The sequence below is a fragment of the Rhinoderma darwinii genome, chromosome 2, assembly GCF_050947455.1.
Source record: "Rhinoderma darwinii isolate aRhiDar2 chromosome 2, aRhiDar2.hap1, whole genome shotgun sequence".
NCBI classification, from domain to species: domain Eukaryota; kingdom Metazoa; phylum Chordata; class Amphibia; order Anura; family Rhinodermatidae; genus Rhinoderma; species Rhinoderma darwinii.
This window is the reverse complement of record NC_134688.1, coordinates 129,230,160-129,247,256: the sequence shown is the minus strand read 5'-3', so window position 1 is coordinate 129,247,256 and position 17,097 is coordinate 129,230,160. Positions and strand designations below refer to the sequence as shown.

Sequence of the window (17,097 nt, the reverse complement as noted above, 5' to 3'; positions counted from 1 at the left end):
CAAGTTGAGAATGTTTGTAAAGTTGCTAACGGTGTGTCTCATACTGCTGAGAATTGTTCTGTGTTATTGTTGTGGCCCGGTGTGGAGTAACATTAGTCTTACTAAAGATTTTGTTTTCCATCATCCTGGTGCTTCATTCCATCTTATTCACCATTACCCTACATTGGCCTTATACCACCTCAGGCCTGCTTGTTACGAAGTGATACTTTTAGCCACAAACATGAATTTTTATGAATTTTTTACAAAATATTACACTTTAACCATCAATGTTTTTTTTATTGAACAGTATACATATGTTGTACAGAAGAGCATTTGATCACATAGTGTACATAGAGGGAATAAAGTCAGTACAAATCAAAGTAATGGCATGCATAAACGTAGTACAGACCATGCATATTGAGTAAACAATGTTCTATAGACCAAATATAAACAAATAGTGCCCCTCAACTAGGGCAGAAGAACATAGACATAAAGAACATAAAAATAGAAAACAGAAAAACAGAACATTTCAGGCTTGTGGTATCTCAGTTTCAAGTATACATCACGGGAGTATACAATTCTGAGGGAGAAGGGACCAGCTCTTCCAATCCTCCGCATATTGTGGGTATCTACAATCCCCAATCCCCGAAAACCCGGTGTGAACAGGGCCTTAGTATATAAGAAAGAAATAATAATAATATTTATTTATATAGCGCCAACATATTTTGCAGCACTTTACATTTGAGGTAAAGACAATAAATAAAAAATAATTAACAAACTTTAGCTACTGCTATAACTTCTTTGAGATACATACTGTAGTTGATAAGATTAAAAAAAAGACAAAGGTCCTACCTATAATATTACAGTGTCTAGAGAATGGCATAAACCCCTGTGGGGCAGTTGCAATGTTTTTTAGGTGGATCCATTCTCTAATTTTAGATGCAGTAGCACATGGTGACCAATACAGCACCCAGCAGCATAAGGGTATGTGCACACGATAACGTTAATTACGGCTGAAATTACGGAGCTGTTTTCAGGAGAAAACAGCTCCCGCATGTCAGACGTAATTGCTCGTACTCGCGTTTTGCGGGGCGTCCATTACGGACGTAATTTGGAGCTGTTCTTCATTGGATTAAATGAAAAACGGCTCCAATTACGTCCCAAGAAGTGTCCTGCACTTCTTTGACGACGCTGTTATTTTACGCGTCGTCTTTTGACAGCGGCGCGTAAATGACAGGTCGTCGGCACAGTACATCGGCAAACCCATTCAAATGAATGGGCAGATGTTTGCCGACGTATTGGAGCCGTAAGACGTAAAACGCCTCCATTACGCCTGAAAATAGGTTGTGTAAACCCAGCCCCACAGCACACCTGCGGCCAGACTCTACACCACCCACTGGCGTGTAGGGGGCACAAATATTTTATAAGACCAATATTTGTTTTTGTTACCTTTTGGAACAATACTTACACAGCAGTAACATATTCTGCAATGCAATATATCAATCTTCTCACATCTGTCCCTTATCATTTCATTGTGCCAGGCATTCCTGAGGGGTCCTGACCTTGGAAACGCCAAGTGGTTGTATTTAGTTACAATACATAATAACATAGAGCAAAATAACGTCCAATAACAGAAATACTTAACCTGTCTCCTAATATTGTCCCATATTTATATTTTTCTATAAGGAATAACTTCCAAAACAATGGTAAATAAGATGGGGCACCACATCAACCGGTGACACATATAGAAGATATTGAATATGCTAAAGAGCCTGGACAAGTTTTTTGATGTATTCTTTACTTTATCCCCCATTTACTTTAATGGGTAATAAAACGCACTACCTTTTTCAGTTGTTTTTATATTTTTAAGATTACAAACAATTTATAGAAAATATTGACACAAACTAATGTGTTTGCAGGGGACTATAGGGGGTGCAGCAGTTGCAGTCTGGGATTATTTCAGATTTGCATTGGACCACAGGAGTTACAAGTTACACTTTTTGAGCCATTAAAAATAAAACACTAAGGCCTCATGCACATGACCGTAGTTTTGCGGCTGCAATTTATCTGCATTTTCGCAGATAATTTGCGGACCCATTCCTTTCTATGGCCCCATGCACACGACTGTGATTTACATGGATAGGTGCGGGGGCCGCAAATGCGGACTGCAAAAACTCAGGACAAGTCATTTTACGGTCTGCGATTGTGGATTTATCAATACTGGTGAATTGTTGTGGATTCGTGAGTCCGGATGACACACGGATGCACAACAAGTGCTTTTTGAGCTCCGATGGACTGCTACAGACCCGTGGATTTGCGGACCGCAAAACCAATGCGGTCGTGTGCATGAGACCTTAGGCTGAGATCACACACTTGGAGGTCAGCACCATAGTGGTGCAGTTTAGAACACTACTATTTTGGTAGAAAAGCTGATGTTCATTTTTGCTGCTTAACTGAATGCTAAAACTCAATCAGCTGCTTCAAAGGCCAGCAAGATATTGTTGTGTATTAAAAGAGGCATGGACTCGCGGGACAGGGATGTAATATTATCACTCTACAAAGCATTAGTGAGGCCTCATCTGGAATATGCAGTTCAGTTCTGGGCTTCAGTTCATAGAAAAGATGCCCTGGAGTTGGAAAAAATACAAAGAAGAGCAACGAAGCTAATAAGGGGCATGGAGAATCTAAGTTATGAGGACAGATTAAAAGAACTAAATCTATTTAGCCTTGAAAAAAGACGACTAAGGGGGGACATGATTAACTTATATAAATATATGAATGGCACATACAAAAAATATGGTGAAATCCTGTTCCATGTAAAACCCCCTCAAAAAACAAGGGGGCACTCCCTCCGTCTGGAAAAAGAAAGGTTCAACCTGCAGAGGCGACAAGCCTTCTTTACTGTGAGAACTGTGAATCTATGGAATAGCCTACCGCAGGAGCCGTCACAGCAGGGACAGTAGATGGCTTTAAAAAAGGGTTAGATAATTTCCTAGAACAAACAAATATTATCTCCTATGTGTAGAAATTTTTCCCTTCCCTTTTCCCATCCCTTGGTTGAACTTGATGGACATGTGTCTTTTTTCAACCGTACTAACTATGTAACTATGAATCTGGCCTTTGGTATTATTTTTTTTAAATTTATACTTTAGCCAAATTTTTTATTTTTTTTGTACACATGTGGCTTTAATGTGGTATGAAGACGGAACTGGTATCTTTTGATTTTTACATTTTTGTGTAGATGAAAAGCGAAAAAAAGGGCCAAAAATGCAAATTTCCTTAATTTTTTCCTTTTGTAACTTAACATAATCAGTTTAACCAGACAAATTTTTTTCACAAAATACTCCCTGTTCTCTCAGCACCCGTGTACAGAAATTTTTATTGTAGGCCTAAGAGCAGATGGGGGAGAGGCAGGGGAGACAAAAACGAGTGACCAGTCTTTGAGGGAATTTGATATAACATATAATCTGTGATAGGGATGCATTATTTTATCCATCCACGTAAAATGTGTCCATGTCACAGAAAATAGTCACTGACAGTGCAGCTGGCTTGGGGGAGGTGTTAGAGCCTTATTTATTTTACTTTATTTATTTTGTTTTTATTTTTTACATTTACAATTTTTGTTTATTTATTCTTTTCTAGTCTGGAAGAAGCTGTGATAACATGATGTGTGTTATCTAAGCATTCCACTGTTTGCAGATCACAGATAAAAGTGATCTGATGCCTGCTGGCCATTAGGTCACTATTGGCAGTCATCTGCATAAAGAGGATTTCTGGGAGGACACAGCCCATGTCCTGCCAGCATGCTCCTCTCCCCCATAAGACGGTTGGATGGCAACGGGTCGAATACAGGAAGGTAGCTACCTGCATTCTGTGCTTATAGCAGAATACAGTTCTCACTTTAAGTGCTGTGTTTAGCATACCTCCCAACCATCCCTGATTCAGCGGGACAGTCCCGGATTCCTGGCGATGTCCCGCTGTCCCAGGTGGCCAGGGATATGTCCCACTGTCAACTGTATCTGCATCATCAGGACGCAGATACAGTTGAACCCAATGCTGAAGCAGAGAACCATCAGCTCCCTGCTTCAGAATTAATTCTACTTTAAGCGCTGTGCTCGGGGTAGCCCTTGACGTCAATGTAAATATATATACAGTGACGTCAGTTGCTACTAATTGAGCAGAATCCCCGTTGCCGATGATCTGGCCGGGGGTTCCGCTCCTAGAGGAAACCCCTGTGGTCACTGTCCATATATATATATATATATGGACAGTGACATCAGGACTCTTCTCTAGGAGCGGAATCCCTGGCCTATGCTCTGGCTGGGGATTCCGCTCCTAGAGGGAGTCCCAATGGCGCTATCTACAGGGGGTGGTGCTGTCTTCAAGGGGCTGTGGCACTATCATCATGGACACTGTGGCACTATATAGGGGCACTACATGGGCACTAGCTACATCGGCATTGTGGCACTATCTACAAGGGCACTGGCACTTTATATGTGGGAATTGCACCAGGGGCAGCTTTGGCAGCATTATACTGTATGGGGGCAGCTATGGGGGCATTATGCTGTGTGGGGGGATTAAGCTGTATGGGGTAGCTATGGGGCATTATACTGTATGGGGCAGCTATTGGGGCATTATACTGTATGGGGGCATCTGTGTGGGCATTATACTGTATGGAGGCATTATGCTGCATGGGGCAGCTATGGGGGCATTATGCTGCATGGGGCAGCTATGGGGCATTATGCTGCATGGGGGAATTTGTTTGGGCATTATACTGCATTGGGGCATCTGTGTGGGGATTATACTGTATGGGGCATCTGTATGGGCATTATACTGCATTGGAGAAACTGTGTGTGCGTTATACTGTATGGGGCATCTGTGTTGGCTTTATACTGTATGGTGGCAACTAGAGAGCATTATACTGTGTGGGGCAGCCATTTGGCATTATACTGTGTGGGAGGCACTATGGGAGCATGATACTGTATGGGCTGAATCGGGTTTGTATGGTGGCAATTGGGTGGGATTAGAGGTGTGGCTTAAAAGAAAAAAAATTGTCACGTGCCGCATCGGCTGTGCCTCTTTGTGATACTACAAATTTGGGAGGTATGTGTTTAGTGTATTTTGTGATAGGGAGCTGATCAATTCAGCTCCTTATCACTTCAAGAAGATCATGCTTACACAGTGTCAGCCTGATCTCTTTAATGGCAGAGTGCTATACAGCGCTTTCTGTCTTTAAAGAGGGTCACATCTATTTATGTTGCAGCAGCATGAGGTATATGCTGCAGTGGAGTAAATAGTCAGATTGGTAACGTGAGGGGGTTAAGGCCATTTTACTTTGGCCAATTGTTACTATAAATTATTTGTGCCTGAATGATCATAATATTATTTGGCTAGTGAAAATGTACAAAAAAATAATTTACCATTGATCTTCACCTATCGTGCCTCTATTATTATCATTAATAGTAGCGACATTTACACAAGGCATTACTGGCTGCATGGTTCGCTAGACAACAATGACACTCCTCCCTCAAACAGGATCGTCCAGATGGCCATCAGATCCTCGGAAATGAATTTTTAAAGTCTTGGCACCATCTGATATATATTTACGGCGCTGGGGCCAGGTGATTAAAGCCACGCGCTGTACAATTACGTTGCGGGCTTTAGAGCTGGCTCCATCCGAAGTTCCCTCCATCCACAGTGATGTGAGCTGTATATTACAGCTGAGATTCTGCTACAATGGCCGGGATTGTAAAGTAACACTGATACCAGCTGTGTATCCCTTAGTTGCTGTGGTCAATAGTGACCGCGACATCTAAGTGGTTAGACAGAGGGAGGGTTTGCAGAGTGCTGATAAGTGTCCATGGCAGTCACAGGGCCTGATGAAGGCCCCAGGTCTGCCCTATTAGGCCCTGCCAGGCTGTAATGTCCCCAACTATAAAATTGTCATGTTATTTGTCCCACACAATGAACTCTGTAAAAAAAAAAAAAGAAAAATCAATGCCAGAATTGCTGTTTTTTTCCCCATCACCTTTCAAAAAAAGGAATAAAAAGCGATACAAAAGTCATAAATAAGCCAAAATGGTACCAATAAAAAATACAGATTGTCCAGCATAAAACAAGCCCTCACACAGCTCGTCGATTATAAAATAAAAAAGCTATATCGACACAAAAACAAATGTTTTTTTTTTTTTTTTTTTTAAATAAGGGGTTTTATTGTGCAAAAATAGAAAAGCATAAAACATACTATATAAATTTGGTATCATTGTAATGCACTGACCGGAGGAATAAAGTTAACATGTAATTTATACCGCACGGTGACGCTATAAAAATGAAAGCCGAAAAACAAAACCCCAAATATTGTGGAATTTTTTTCCACCCCCCCCCCCCAAAAAACTTCATAAAAGTTTTTCAGAACATTATACATACCCCAACATGGTGCCATTAAAAAACAAAAAGACCTTAATACTTACACCTATTGAAAATTATAAGGTTCAGGCTTCATAAGGTTGCCACGATTCACAACTTTAATGTTTCCTCATGGACAAATTGTACAAAAGTCAGCTCGCAACCATCTAAAAAAATCTGACACATGAAAGAATTACACCAAAACGTCTTACTTGTTAAATCTTGGAAGGAATCTGTTCTGGATGCTCAAATCCAATAAGATAAGACAATTTACCCAAGTGCCGTTCATTAAGTCATTTACATTGACTCACACACCCATTAATAGCCATTAACTGCTCCAGGGCTAGTATTTCCTGTTCATAGCATACGCTGTAACATATGTTTCTATCAGTCCAAGCAGGAGGTCGGAGTTCACAATCTGATGACCCTCAGGCCCACACAACACTATAATTAAAACAAAAACTAATTTCAAGACACTGCGATGAAAGGCGATGCTGGGCACATTCCTCAGGAATTTTCATATCAGCTCTCGACCTAAAACTGCATGGAGATTGTCTAAATAATGAACCTTCACCCAAAGGAAAAAAGCCGACTCTGTCCAGGTGGATTGGTTAATGATGATAGACTATAAATGTATCAGAAAAGTAATAATTAACCTATGATACTCTAATTGTTGCCAATGGAAAACACCCATCATCCTCATACACCTGGACATGCACTGTTGCAAAGGAAATATGTCCTTACAGTGAGTTAATAGGATTAAAACGAGGTTGCATGGATCCACTCGCATCAGGTGAATGTCCAGATACGTATCTTGATCTCAACCTGAAATCTGTATTTTCAAACAGAGATATTTTGGTAGGATGGTAGCACAAACAAAATGTTTTCCCATCTTGCCCAAAATGACCTTCCAATGACTATTACATGTCATTACCATTATCATAATGCCTACTGGATTGGTGAAATTCTTATGTAGGTCACATGCAACCAGGTGGCTTTGTTAACTAATCGTCATTTGTAAATACAGAAAATACAGACCTGACCTTATGTTGGATGGTGCCATGTGCGGTACCTTCTGTAGGTGCCCTTCCCTCCACCATATGGTGTACTGTCATACAAAGTACCATATTATACAGTGCTTAATTATATGTACTCTATAGTATAGTGCCAAATAACAGTGACATACAATTGCCAAATAACACCTCCATACAGTTTCCTAAATAACAATGATATACAGTGCTGCCACCACCATACACTGGACAAATCATGAGAGCACGGTCCGTAAAAACCAAAAAATAGGACTACAGTACGGACACCTTTGAGTAAACATATGGTAAGGTGTCCATGGCCAATAGAAATTAATGGGTCCGTAATTACGGACAAGTCTAAGGTCGTGTGCATGGGGCCTAACAGTGCTAGTCCATGTCTAGATAATACTGCTATAAAATTAATATTAAGAATTGTGGTGGTCACAAGCATCAGGTACCAGGCCATCTGTGCACAGGTTGCACACCCCTAAGATGCACAGAATTTATGGAAAAATTGTCATAGCCTCTTTGCAATTGCATTATAATAGAAATTTATATACAGTAAATATACAAATATTGGTTCTTTAATATTGTGCAAATCATAATGAAAATAAACAGAACTATTCTAATGGATAGTATTAACATTGTGTTCTCATAATGCAGTAGTATATCCAACACAGTTACATATATACTCTGTAAATCCACTAACATGCATTATAAATTAGATGAGAACCTTCAGTGGAGAACAATTGGATTAGCTGGAGCCAGGGCTGATTCTAGCGTTTCTGCTGCCTGAGGTGAAAATTTAAATGGCGCCCCTAAATCTTGATTGACATCTCCCTGGCTGTTCTACATCACTAGCAGCCTCCCCCAACTCTTGCGGATGCGCCTTTGCCTTGTACTCCCCTGGCATGGGCGGTGCAGCGATGAAGCTGAGCACACCTCGCTGTATGGTGTGTGCCCAAGTAGTACAAGGCAATGGCACATACGAGAAAGTTGGAGGAGGCTGCTAGTGATGTATAACAGCCAGGGGGATGTCAAGCATGGAAAGGTGAGTATGGAGTCAGGACTGTGGGACTCTTCAGCATAGCGGCATCGCCACATGACCCTTTAATGAGTAATTAGCATACAGTGTGCACCGTTTTAAAAGTTGATTTTATAGATTTTGCTGCATCTGAAAAAAACATATAGGGAAATGTTTGCAAATATTGTCAGGTCATGTATTACTGTATGGTGGCGGTTCAAGGGGTTAAAACTACCTGACAGGTTCCCATTAAATATACAACGAATTGAAAAAAATGCCATCTATCCTATATAATTACAGCACCAGAACAAAGCTCAGCACATATATGCAGTACCAGAACAAAGCTCAGTACATAAATACAGCACCAGAACCAAGCTCAGTACATATATACAGCGCCAGAACAAAGCTCAGTACATATAGACAGCACTAGGACCAGGGGCGTAACTAGGAAAGACTGGGCCCCATAGCAAACTTTTGACTGGGGCCCCCCCCCCCCTCTGCTGTGTATCACACAACCCCCCCCTTGTAGATAGTGCCTCCCTATAGATTCCACCACACAGCTCCCCCCTATAGATAGCACCATACACAGCCCCCTGTAGATAACGCCATACAGCCCCCTCTGTAGATAACGCCATACAGCCCCCTCTGTAGATTACGCCATACAGACCCCCCCCCCCAAAAAAAAAAACGGCCTATAGTTTGTCCTACAAAAGACATGCATCCCCTATCCACAGGATAGGGGATACATGTGTGATCGCTGGCAGCGATAAGGAGAACGGGGGACCGAAAGTCCCCCGAAGTTCTCCATGACTAACCTCGGACTTCCGGCGTCTGCGCAGTTCAATAAAAATGAAAGGAGCGCTGGTCACGCATGCGCACAAGCATGACCGGTGCGCAAGTCATTTCCATGGAGCTGCAGACAGACTACGGAAGTCCGAGGTTTGTCATGGAGAACTTAGGGGGGACTTTCGGTCCCCCGTTCTCCTCATCGCTGGGCGTCCCAGCGATCCCACATGTATCCCCTATCCTGTGGTTAGGGGATGCATGTCTTTTGTAGGAACAACCCCTTCAGTGGCGTCGCGCTGTAGCAGCCATAGCGGCTGCTAGCGGAGCCTGCGGCCATGGGAGGGGCCGTGCCGGCGGGTGGCACGGGCCCCCTCATGCTGCAGGCCCCGTAGAAGTCGCTACGGCTTCTATAGCGGTAGTTACGCCACTGCACATAGGTTTGTACGGCGTAAAACTACAGCTCCCAGCATGGCCGAAACAATGATAAGGATATGCTGGGAGATGCGGTTTCACAAAAAAAAAATCATACCACCATCATCTCGCTGCAGATCATACAGTGACTACAATACTGATTAGAGGCAGAATAAACATTTACATTAAGTGACTCACCGGTGACGTCTCAGATTCTAGTTCTTTTCTTCTCCCTCCGGTTCAGACATCTATGATGGATTTCTCCCGGCCATGACCCATTTCTGCAGTTTTCCGTTTAGATGTCTTCAGCTTCTCACTTTTAAAACATTTCTGCACCTGTAAACAAAGTTAAAATTCTCAACACCTCTAAATATAACTGTGTCACACACACACACACACACACACACACACACACACCGTGCCCCCTGTAGATAGTGACCTACATAGAAGCCCCTGTAGATAGTGCCCACATATGGACTCCAGAGCTGCAAGGCAATAGTGCTAACCACTGAGCCACCGTGCTGCCCTACATATAGCTTCCCCTATAGTTAGTGCTCCACGTATAGCCCACCTCTGTAGATATTGTCCCACATATAGCCCACCCCTTTAGACTGTGCACTACATATAGCCACCCTGTTGCTAGTGCCCCACAGGTAACCCACCCCTGTATATAGTGTCCCACACATAGCCCACCCCTATAGAAAGTACCCTAAAAAATAGCTTCCCTATAGATAGTGCTCTACATATAGCCCACCCCTGTATAGTGTCTCACATATACTGCCCCACATATAGACCCCCCTGTAGATAGTGGCCCACATCCCCACATACAGACCTCCCCTGTAGCTAGTGCCCCACATATAGACCCCCCTGTATATAGTGGCCCACATATAGACCCCCCTGTATATAGTGGCCCACACCCCCACATATAGACCCCCCTGTAGCTACTGCCCCACATATAGACCCCCCCTGTAGCTGCTGCCCCACATATAGACCCCCCTATATATAATAGCCCACATAAAGATGACCCCCCACCCCACTATAGATAATGCCATTCACATTTTTATGAGGAAAAAAAATATATAAAGTTGACATACTCACATTCTCCGGTTCCCACGCTGTTCACTGGCGATGCAGACATGCTCTCTTCTGAGCATGTCTGCAGGAGCTGAATGAGCGTCCTTCAATGACGCTGATTGGCGGGGCAGAATGACTTGCCCCGCCAATCAGCACCTTCCAAGCATGGAAGCGGCGCGATGATGTCATCGCGCCGCTAGCCAATCAGTGTCATTGTAAGGCACTGGATGGTCAGGCACGGAACATGCCCGGCCATTCAGTGCTAATACATGTATTTGGCTGCCGCTAGCACCGGGGCCCCCTCCGGTGCTAGCGACACCTACAGGCATGAGAGTGCCTGTGTGAGGCTCGGTGGCGCGGGCCCCACAGTAGCGGTGCTACCCCTGTAGCAGCCATAACGGCTGCTAGCGGCGCCACCGGGCATTTGGGAGGGCGTGTCGGCTGGCGGCACGGGCCCCCTCAAGCCCCGGGCCCCGTAGCAGCCGCTACTGCTGCTACCGCGGTAGTTACGCCACTGACTAGGACCAAGCTCAGTACATAAATACAGGTCCGGAACCAAGCTCAGTACATAAATATAGCACCAGAACAATGCTCAGTACATAAATACAGTACCAGAACCATGTTCAGTACATAAATACAGCTCCAGAACCAAGTTCAGTATATATGTGTATATATATATATATATATATATATATACATACAGTTCTAGAACCAAGCTAGGTACATATATACAGCACCAGAACAAAGCTCATACATAAATACAGCTCCAGAAAAAGCTGAATACATATATACAGCACCAGCACAAATACAGCTCAGTACATAAATACAACACAAGAACAAAGCTCAGTACATAAATACAACCTCATAAGTGCAACCCCTGCCGTATTGGTTTGTACGGGGTAAAACTACAGCTCCCAGCATGGCCCGAACAATGGTAAGGATATCAGTTTTCAAACAATTCTGCACCTATAAACGAAGATAAAATTCTCATGGTGTCACACACTATGTCCCTAAATATAATAGCACCAGACACTGCACCTCTAATTATAATAGCGTCATACACTGTGTCCCAGTTTATAATAGCACCATACACTGTGTTCCACCCCACACACACACACTGCCCCTGTAGATAGTGCCCTACATAGATCCCCCTGTAGATAGTGGCCCCCATAGATGCCCGTGTAGATAATGCCCCACATACAGCCCCCTGTAGATAGTGCCCCACATATAGCACCCTGTAGATAGTGCCCCAAATATAGCCCCCTGTAGATAGTGCACTATATATAGCCCCACCTGTAAATAGTACCCCACATATAGCCTCCTGTGTAGAGAGTGCCCCTGTAATGACGGGGTGGGGAGACAGACAGGTGAGCCCTAATCTACCCGCCACTCAGTCCCTGCCTACTTGCACCACCCGTCCTAGGCAACGGCGTACAACTGGGCGACGGTCCCTACGCTCAATATGTGCAAGACAGACAAACAGACAAGGGTACACAGAAACTAAGGGAAATGGGGCAGTTGCCCACGGCAACACCGTGAGCAACAAGAGTAGTGAACGAGCCGAGTCAAACCAGGAGTGTACGAGGTACCAAACGCAGAGCAGGAGCCGAGTCAAACCAGGAGTGTACGAGGTACCAAACGCAGAGCAGGAGCGTAGTCAGTAAAGCCAGGGTCAATATGAAGCAGAGGTCAATAGTAATAGCTGGAACAGCCGAGCCAGGAAACAAGAGAGAATAACGGGCAAAGTCGAGTCACTCTATCAGACCTAGGAGCAGATGCAGACTGATTAACCACGGGCGTCGATACAGAAGCTGTGTCTGGCAGATCCTTTACAGCCCCACATATAGCCCCTCCGTAGATAGTGCCCCACATATAGCCCCCCTGTGTAGTGCCCCACATATAGCCACCCTGTAGACAGTGCCCCACAAATAGCCCACCCATAGATAGTGCCCCACATATAGCCCCCTGTAGATAGTGCCCCACATGTAGCCCCCCTGTAAATAGTGCCTCACATATAGCCCCCACTGTAGATTGTGCCCCACATATGGCCCCCCAGTAGATAGAGTGGCTGGATTTAGTGGCTCCCCTCAAAGAGAAGCTCATCTCGCCTCATTGACTGGCCCTGGCTGGAGCATATCTGTGTGAATATAGATAACTGTACAAACAGCTAGACCGAGGCCTTTAGTGGCAATTCTCCAACTCCAATAATGTGTTCAATAATAAAAATATATAGAAATGTTATGAGTGTAAAATACAGTCATGTAACAATCAAGACATGCGATAGAAGAAAGTGACTTCACCCTGGTATCAACATTAGAAGTGACATGTGCCATCCTAAATATTCTGTCCAGTTAGCGGTACGGATAAGAATAGAAAAGAACCTTAGCTGGAGCTAAATGGTGCCATAAAAAAAAAAAAAGATTGCAATAAAAGCTATAATAACCATCTTTAGACATGTAGCTGTAAAACATCTTTCTTCTAAGTTCTGACCGGCTTGCAATGCCATTGTGTAATCCGCATTATTCAAAACTTCATGGAGGATTAATATCTGCTGACAACTTAAACTCTCGCCACTTTATATCCTTAATCCTCTTCATAAAAAACTATGCAGTCTTTGTTCAGGAAGCGGTCTACTCTCAAAGATGATTATTTGTATTCATTTGTTTATACACCATAAAACATTACTTGTTCTGAGAATGAAAACTCATGTTTAATATAGAAGTACATAGGAGTAGGGGGCCGTAGGTGTTTAGGGACTGCATGCTCAGCACACCACTGCAAATTTTCCAGGCTTTGCTTCTGCTATACTCATGCCTCTGATAGCACTGGCAACAGTTCCAAGACTGGTGTATTCAAAGACAAAGTTTTTATTATTTAACACAAGCCATTGTAGCATTCATGGCCACGGACCGTCGGGATTACTTACCCCCGACAGCCGCAGCCATGGATCTGTGAGCGCTGGCCCTCATCTCCTCCCCAGGAGACGCCAGCGCTCACTTCCGCTCCGGTCTGCTGTGTCCCGTAGGGTGCGCAGGCACACTCGTGCCCAGCCTTAAAGGGCCAGCGCGTGCACATGGGAATTATCAGTAATTAGCTCATGATCACCCTGGTCTATAAGAAGGGCCCTGCCCCTTTGCTCATTGCCTGAGAGTTGTTGTGTTTTCCTTTGTTAGTCTTGCAAATGGTCCCTTAGTGTTATCCTGTTCCCGTGCCCTGCTACCTGTACCCTGTATCCTGTGCTATTTGTTCTTGTGCCTTAAACCTGTTGGAGTCGTGTTGTGCCACCAGTTCCGCCTGCTGTGATTTACCACGTCTGGTGTCTGCTGTCAAGGTCCCATCTGTGCCTAGCCATTGCTACTGTCTTTAAACTACTACAGGTACCCTTGTGCTTTGACTATTTATATATTGACTTGGTACTCTGTTGGCCAGTTGCAATCCCACCTTGGCGGTACGGCCCAGTGGTTCCACATACCCACAGATCGTGACAGCCATATTATGAATACAATATCACCAGTTCCAATGCCTATACCATAGAACATAAGTCTAGTAACCGTTACAGTCATAGTGTATCTAAAACGGAATATACCACTGTAGTAGTGCATAAATATAGTAACTGATCCAGGTGTAATGCATAGATAATGGCAAGACAATCAGACATAGTAAATAGATAATGGTGATAGAACCAGAGCAGGGGCGGATTATAATGTGGGCAATCTGGGCAAGTGCCCGGGGCCCAGTTCGCCCTGGTTCTCCCGTACCGGCTGTTAAATTTACAGCCGGTTCAGAGAACCGGAGTGAAGCGGGACTTCTCACCCAATTATATCCGCATCCTTAGGATGGGGATACAATTGCTTACTGTATCGCTGGCGAGACAGGGAACTATCCGTTCCCTTCCTCCCATTCGGCGCATTACTAATGACATAGTCGGCGCGATGATGTCATCACGCCGACTGCACCATTATGCTGGATGACACCATCTGGTCTCTGACCAGTCCTGCGTCGCTGGAGGAAGAAGCGGGAACGGGGACAGGTGAGAACGTTTTTTTTTGTTCTGGGCAGCGTTGAGGGTAAAAGGTGCAGGGGGCATTATTTACAGAGGACATTGTAAGTGGTGCTATCTACAGGGGTCATTATATACTTAGGGCATTGTAACTGGCACAATCTACAGGGGACGTTATCTAAATAGGGCATTGTAACTGGCACAATCTACAGGGGACATTACCTGCAGAGGACATTTTAACTATCGCTATCTACAGGGGACATTATCTAAAAAGGGAATTGTAACTGGTGCTATCTACAGGGGGCATTTTCTACAGAAGGCAATGTAACTTGCACTATCTACAGGGGGCATTGTGACTGTCGCTATCTACAGGGGGCATTGCTAGTGTGTGTGGTGTTTTACTTTACAGTGTTTGACACAATTTAATTCAGGGGCACAGTGTATAATACTATTATATTCAGGAGTACAGTGTATAGTACTATTATATTCAGGAGTACAGTGTATAATACTATTATATTCAGGAGTACAGTGTATAGTACTATTATATTCAGGAGTACAGTGTATAATACTATTATATTCAGGAGTACAGTGTATAGTACTATTATATTCAGGAGTACAGTGTATAGTACTATTATATTCAGGAGTACAGTGTATGATACTATTATATTCAGGAGTACAGTGTATAATACTATTATATTCAGGGGCACAGTGTATAGTACTATTATATACAGGAGTACCTTGTATAGTACTATTATATTCAGGAGTACAGTGTATAGTACTATTATATTCAGGGGCACAGTGTATAATACTATTATATTCAGGAGTACAGTGTATAGTACCATTATATTCAGGCGTACAGTGTATAGTACCATTATATTCAGGCGTACAGTGTATAGTACTATTATATTCAGGATTACAGTGTAGAATACTATTATATTCAGGAGTACAGTGTATGATACCATTATATTCAGGGGCACAGTTTATGATACTATTATATTTAGAAGCATAGAGTGTGGCATCATGAGAAATGTAATCTTCATTTATAGATGCAGAAATGTTGAAAAAGTGAGGAGCTGAAGAAATCTGAGCTGCAAACTGCAGAAATGTCCGTGCCTGGAAGAAGTCTGGACCGGATGGAGAAAAAAAAAAGAGAAAAAGAACGAAAAAGAATCTGAGACATCACCTGTGAGTCACTCAATGTAAATGTTTATTCTCCCTGTGACTGATCAGTACTGTAGTCACTGTATGATCTTCAGCGAGGTGACGGATGGTAGCATTCTTTTTTGTTAAATAGCAACTCCCAGCATAACCTAACCATTGTTCAGGCTATACTTGTAAAGGATCTGCCAGGCACAACTTCTGTGTATACGCCCATGGGTAATCAGTCTGCACCTGGTTCTATGTCTGTGAGACTGACTCCTTCTTCCACCACTCAGGATGGCAGGCTTAGGAGTGGGAGAGCCTATCGCAGCCTGGCCAGACGGAGCTAGCTCCCGCCCTCTGTCTATTTATACCTGCCTTTCCTGTTCCTCCTTTGCTTGTGACTCTTCCCGTGTGGTTTCCTGGCCTTGCTGCAGCTCCTAGCTATTTGACCTTGCTTCATACTGACCCCTGCTTACTGACTACTCTCCTGCTCTGCGTTTGGTACCTCGTACATTCCTGGTTTGACTTGGCTCGTTCACATCTCTTGTTGCTCACGGTGTTGCCGTGGGCAACTGCCCCATTTCCCTTTGCTTGTGTCCCCTTGTCTGTTTGTCTAAATAGAGATTTTGCTGATACCCTCACTTATTTATATATACAAAGTGAGTTATGGGGACCACAAGGTGTACACCACCAAATAATGTAATTTATTATATTTTGGAAGTAGGGATAAAGGAAAAGAGTTGTGGTTCCTATTGAAAATTGAAAACAATAAATTTTATTAATATATTTAATTTAAAATATTTCTAAAATGTTTATTTCTCAATGTAGGTCAATTATTCAGCAGTGCAGAGGACCCCTTGTCCTGCACTTAACCGCTTCCCGACCTCCCACTGTATATTCACGTCGGCACTTGCTGGGCTCTGTGCAGTGCCGACGTGAATTCACGGTGGGTGTTAAAAGCGCGATCCGGGTGTCTCAGAGTAGCGCTGACACCCGGATCGCGCTGTTATCACCTGCCTCTGGTCCCGGAGATATGATCGGGACCTGATTAGTTCAGGTCCCGGTCATGTGATCGCAGGGAAAGTGTGTTGTAGCAACGAACTGGAAAGTTTGTTGCTATAACAAACTGGAAAGTTTGTTGCTACAACAAACTTTCCCGGGGACCGATTGCTGGTGCTGCAGTCGGTTATAAGGCAGAACCGGGGGCCATATAACAGCCCCCGGGTCTGCCATGCACAGCAGCCTAT

At 43.7% G+C, this 17,097-nt stretch overlaps 1 long non-coding RNA gene across 1 annotated transcript; it reads right to left on the bottom strand.

Annotated features, from left to right (window-relative positions):
• Positions 1 to 391: 391 nt before the first annotated feature.
• On the bottom strand, positions 392 to 6,708 carry LOC142740820 (uncharacterized). Its single transcript, XR_012880887.1, has 3 exons — positions 6,597 to 6,708; positions 1,448 to 1,541; positions 392 to 648 (listed from the first exon to the last, which is right to left on the bottom strand). It is a non-coding gene; the product is annotated as an uncharacterized LOC142740820 (long non-coding RNA).
• Between the last annotated feature and the right edge of the window lie 10,389 nt (positions 6,709 to 17,097).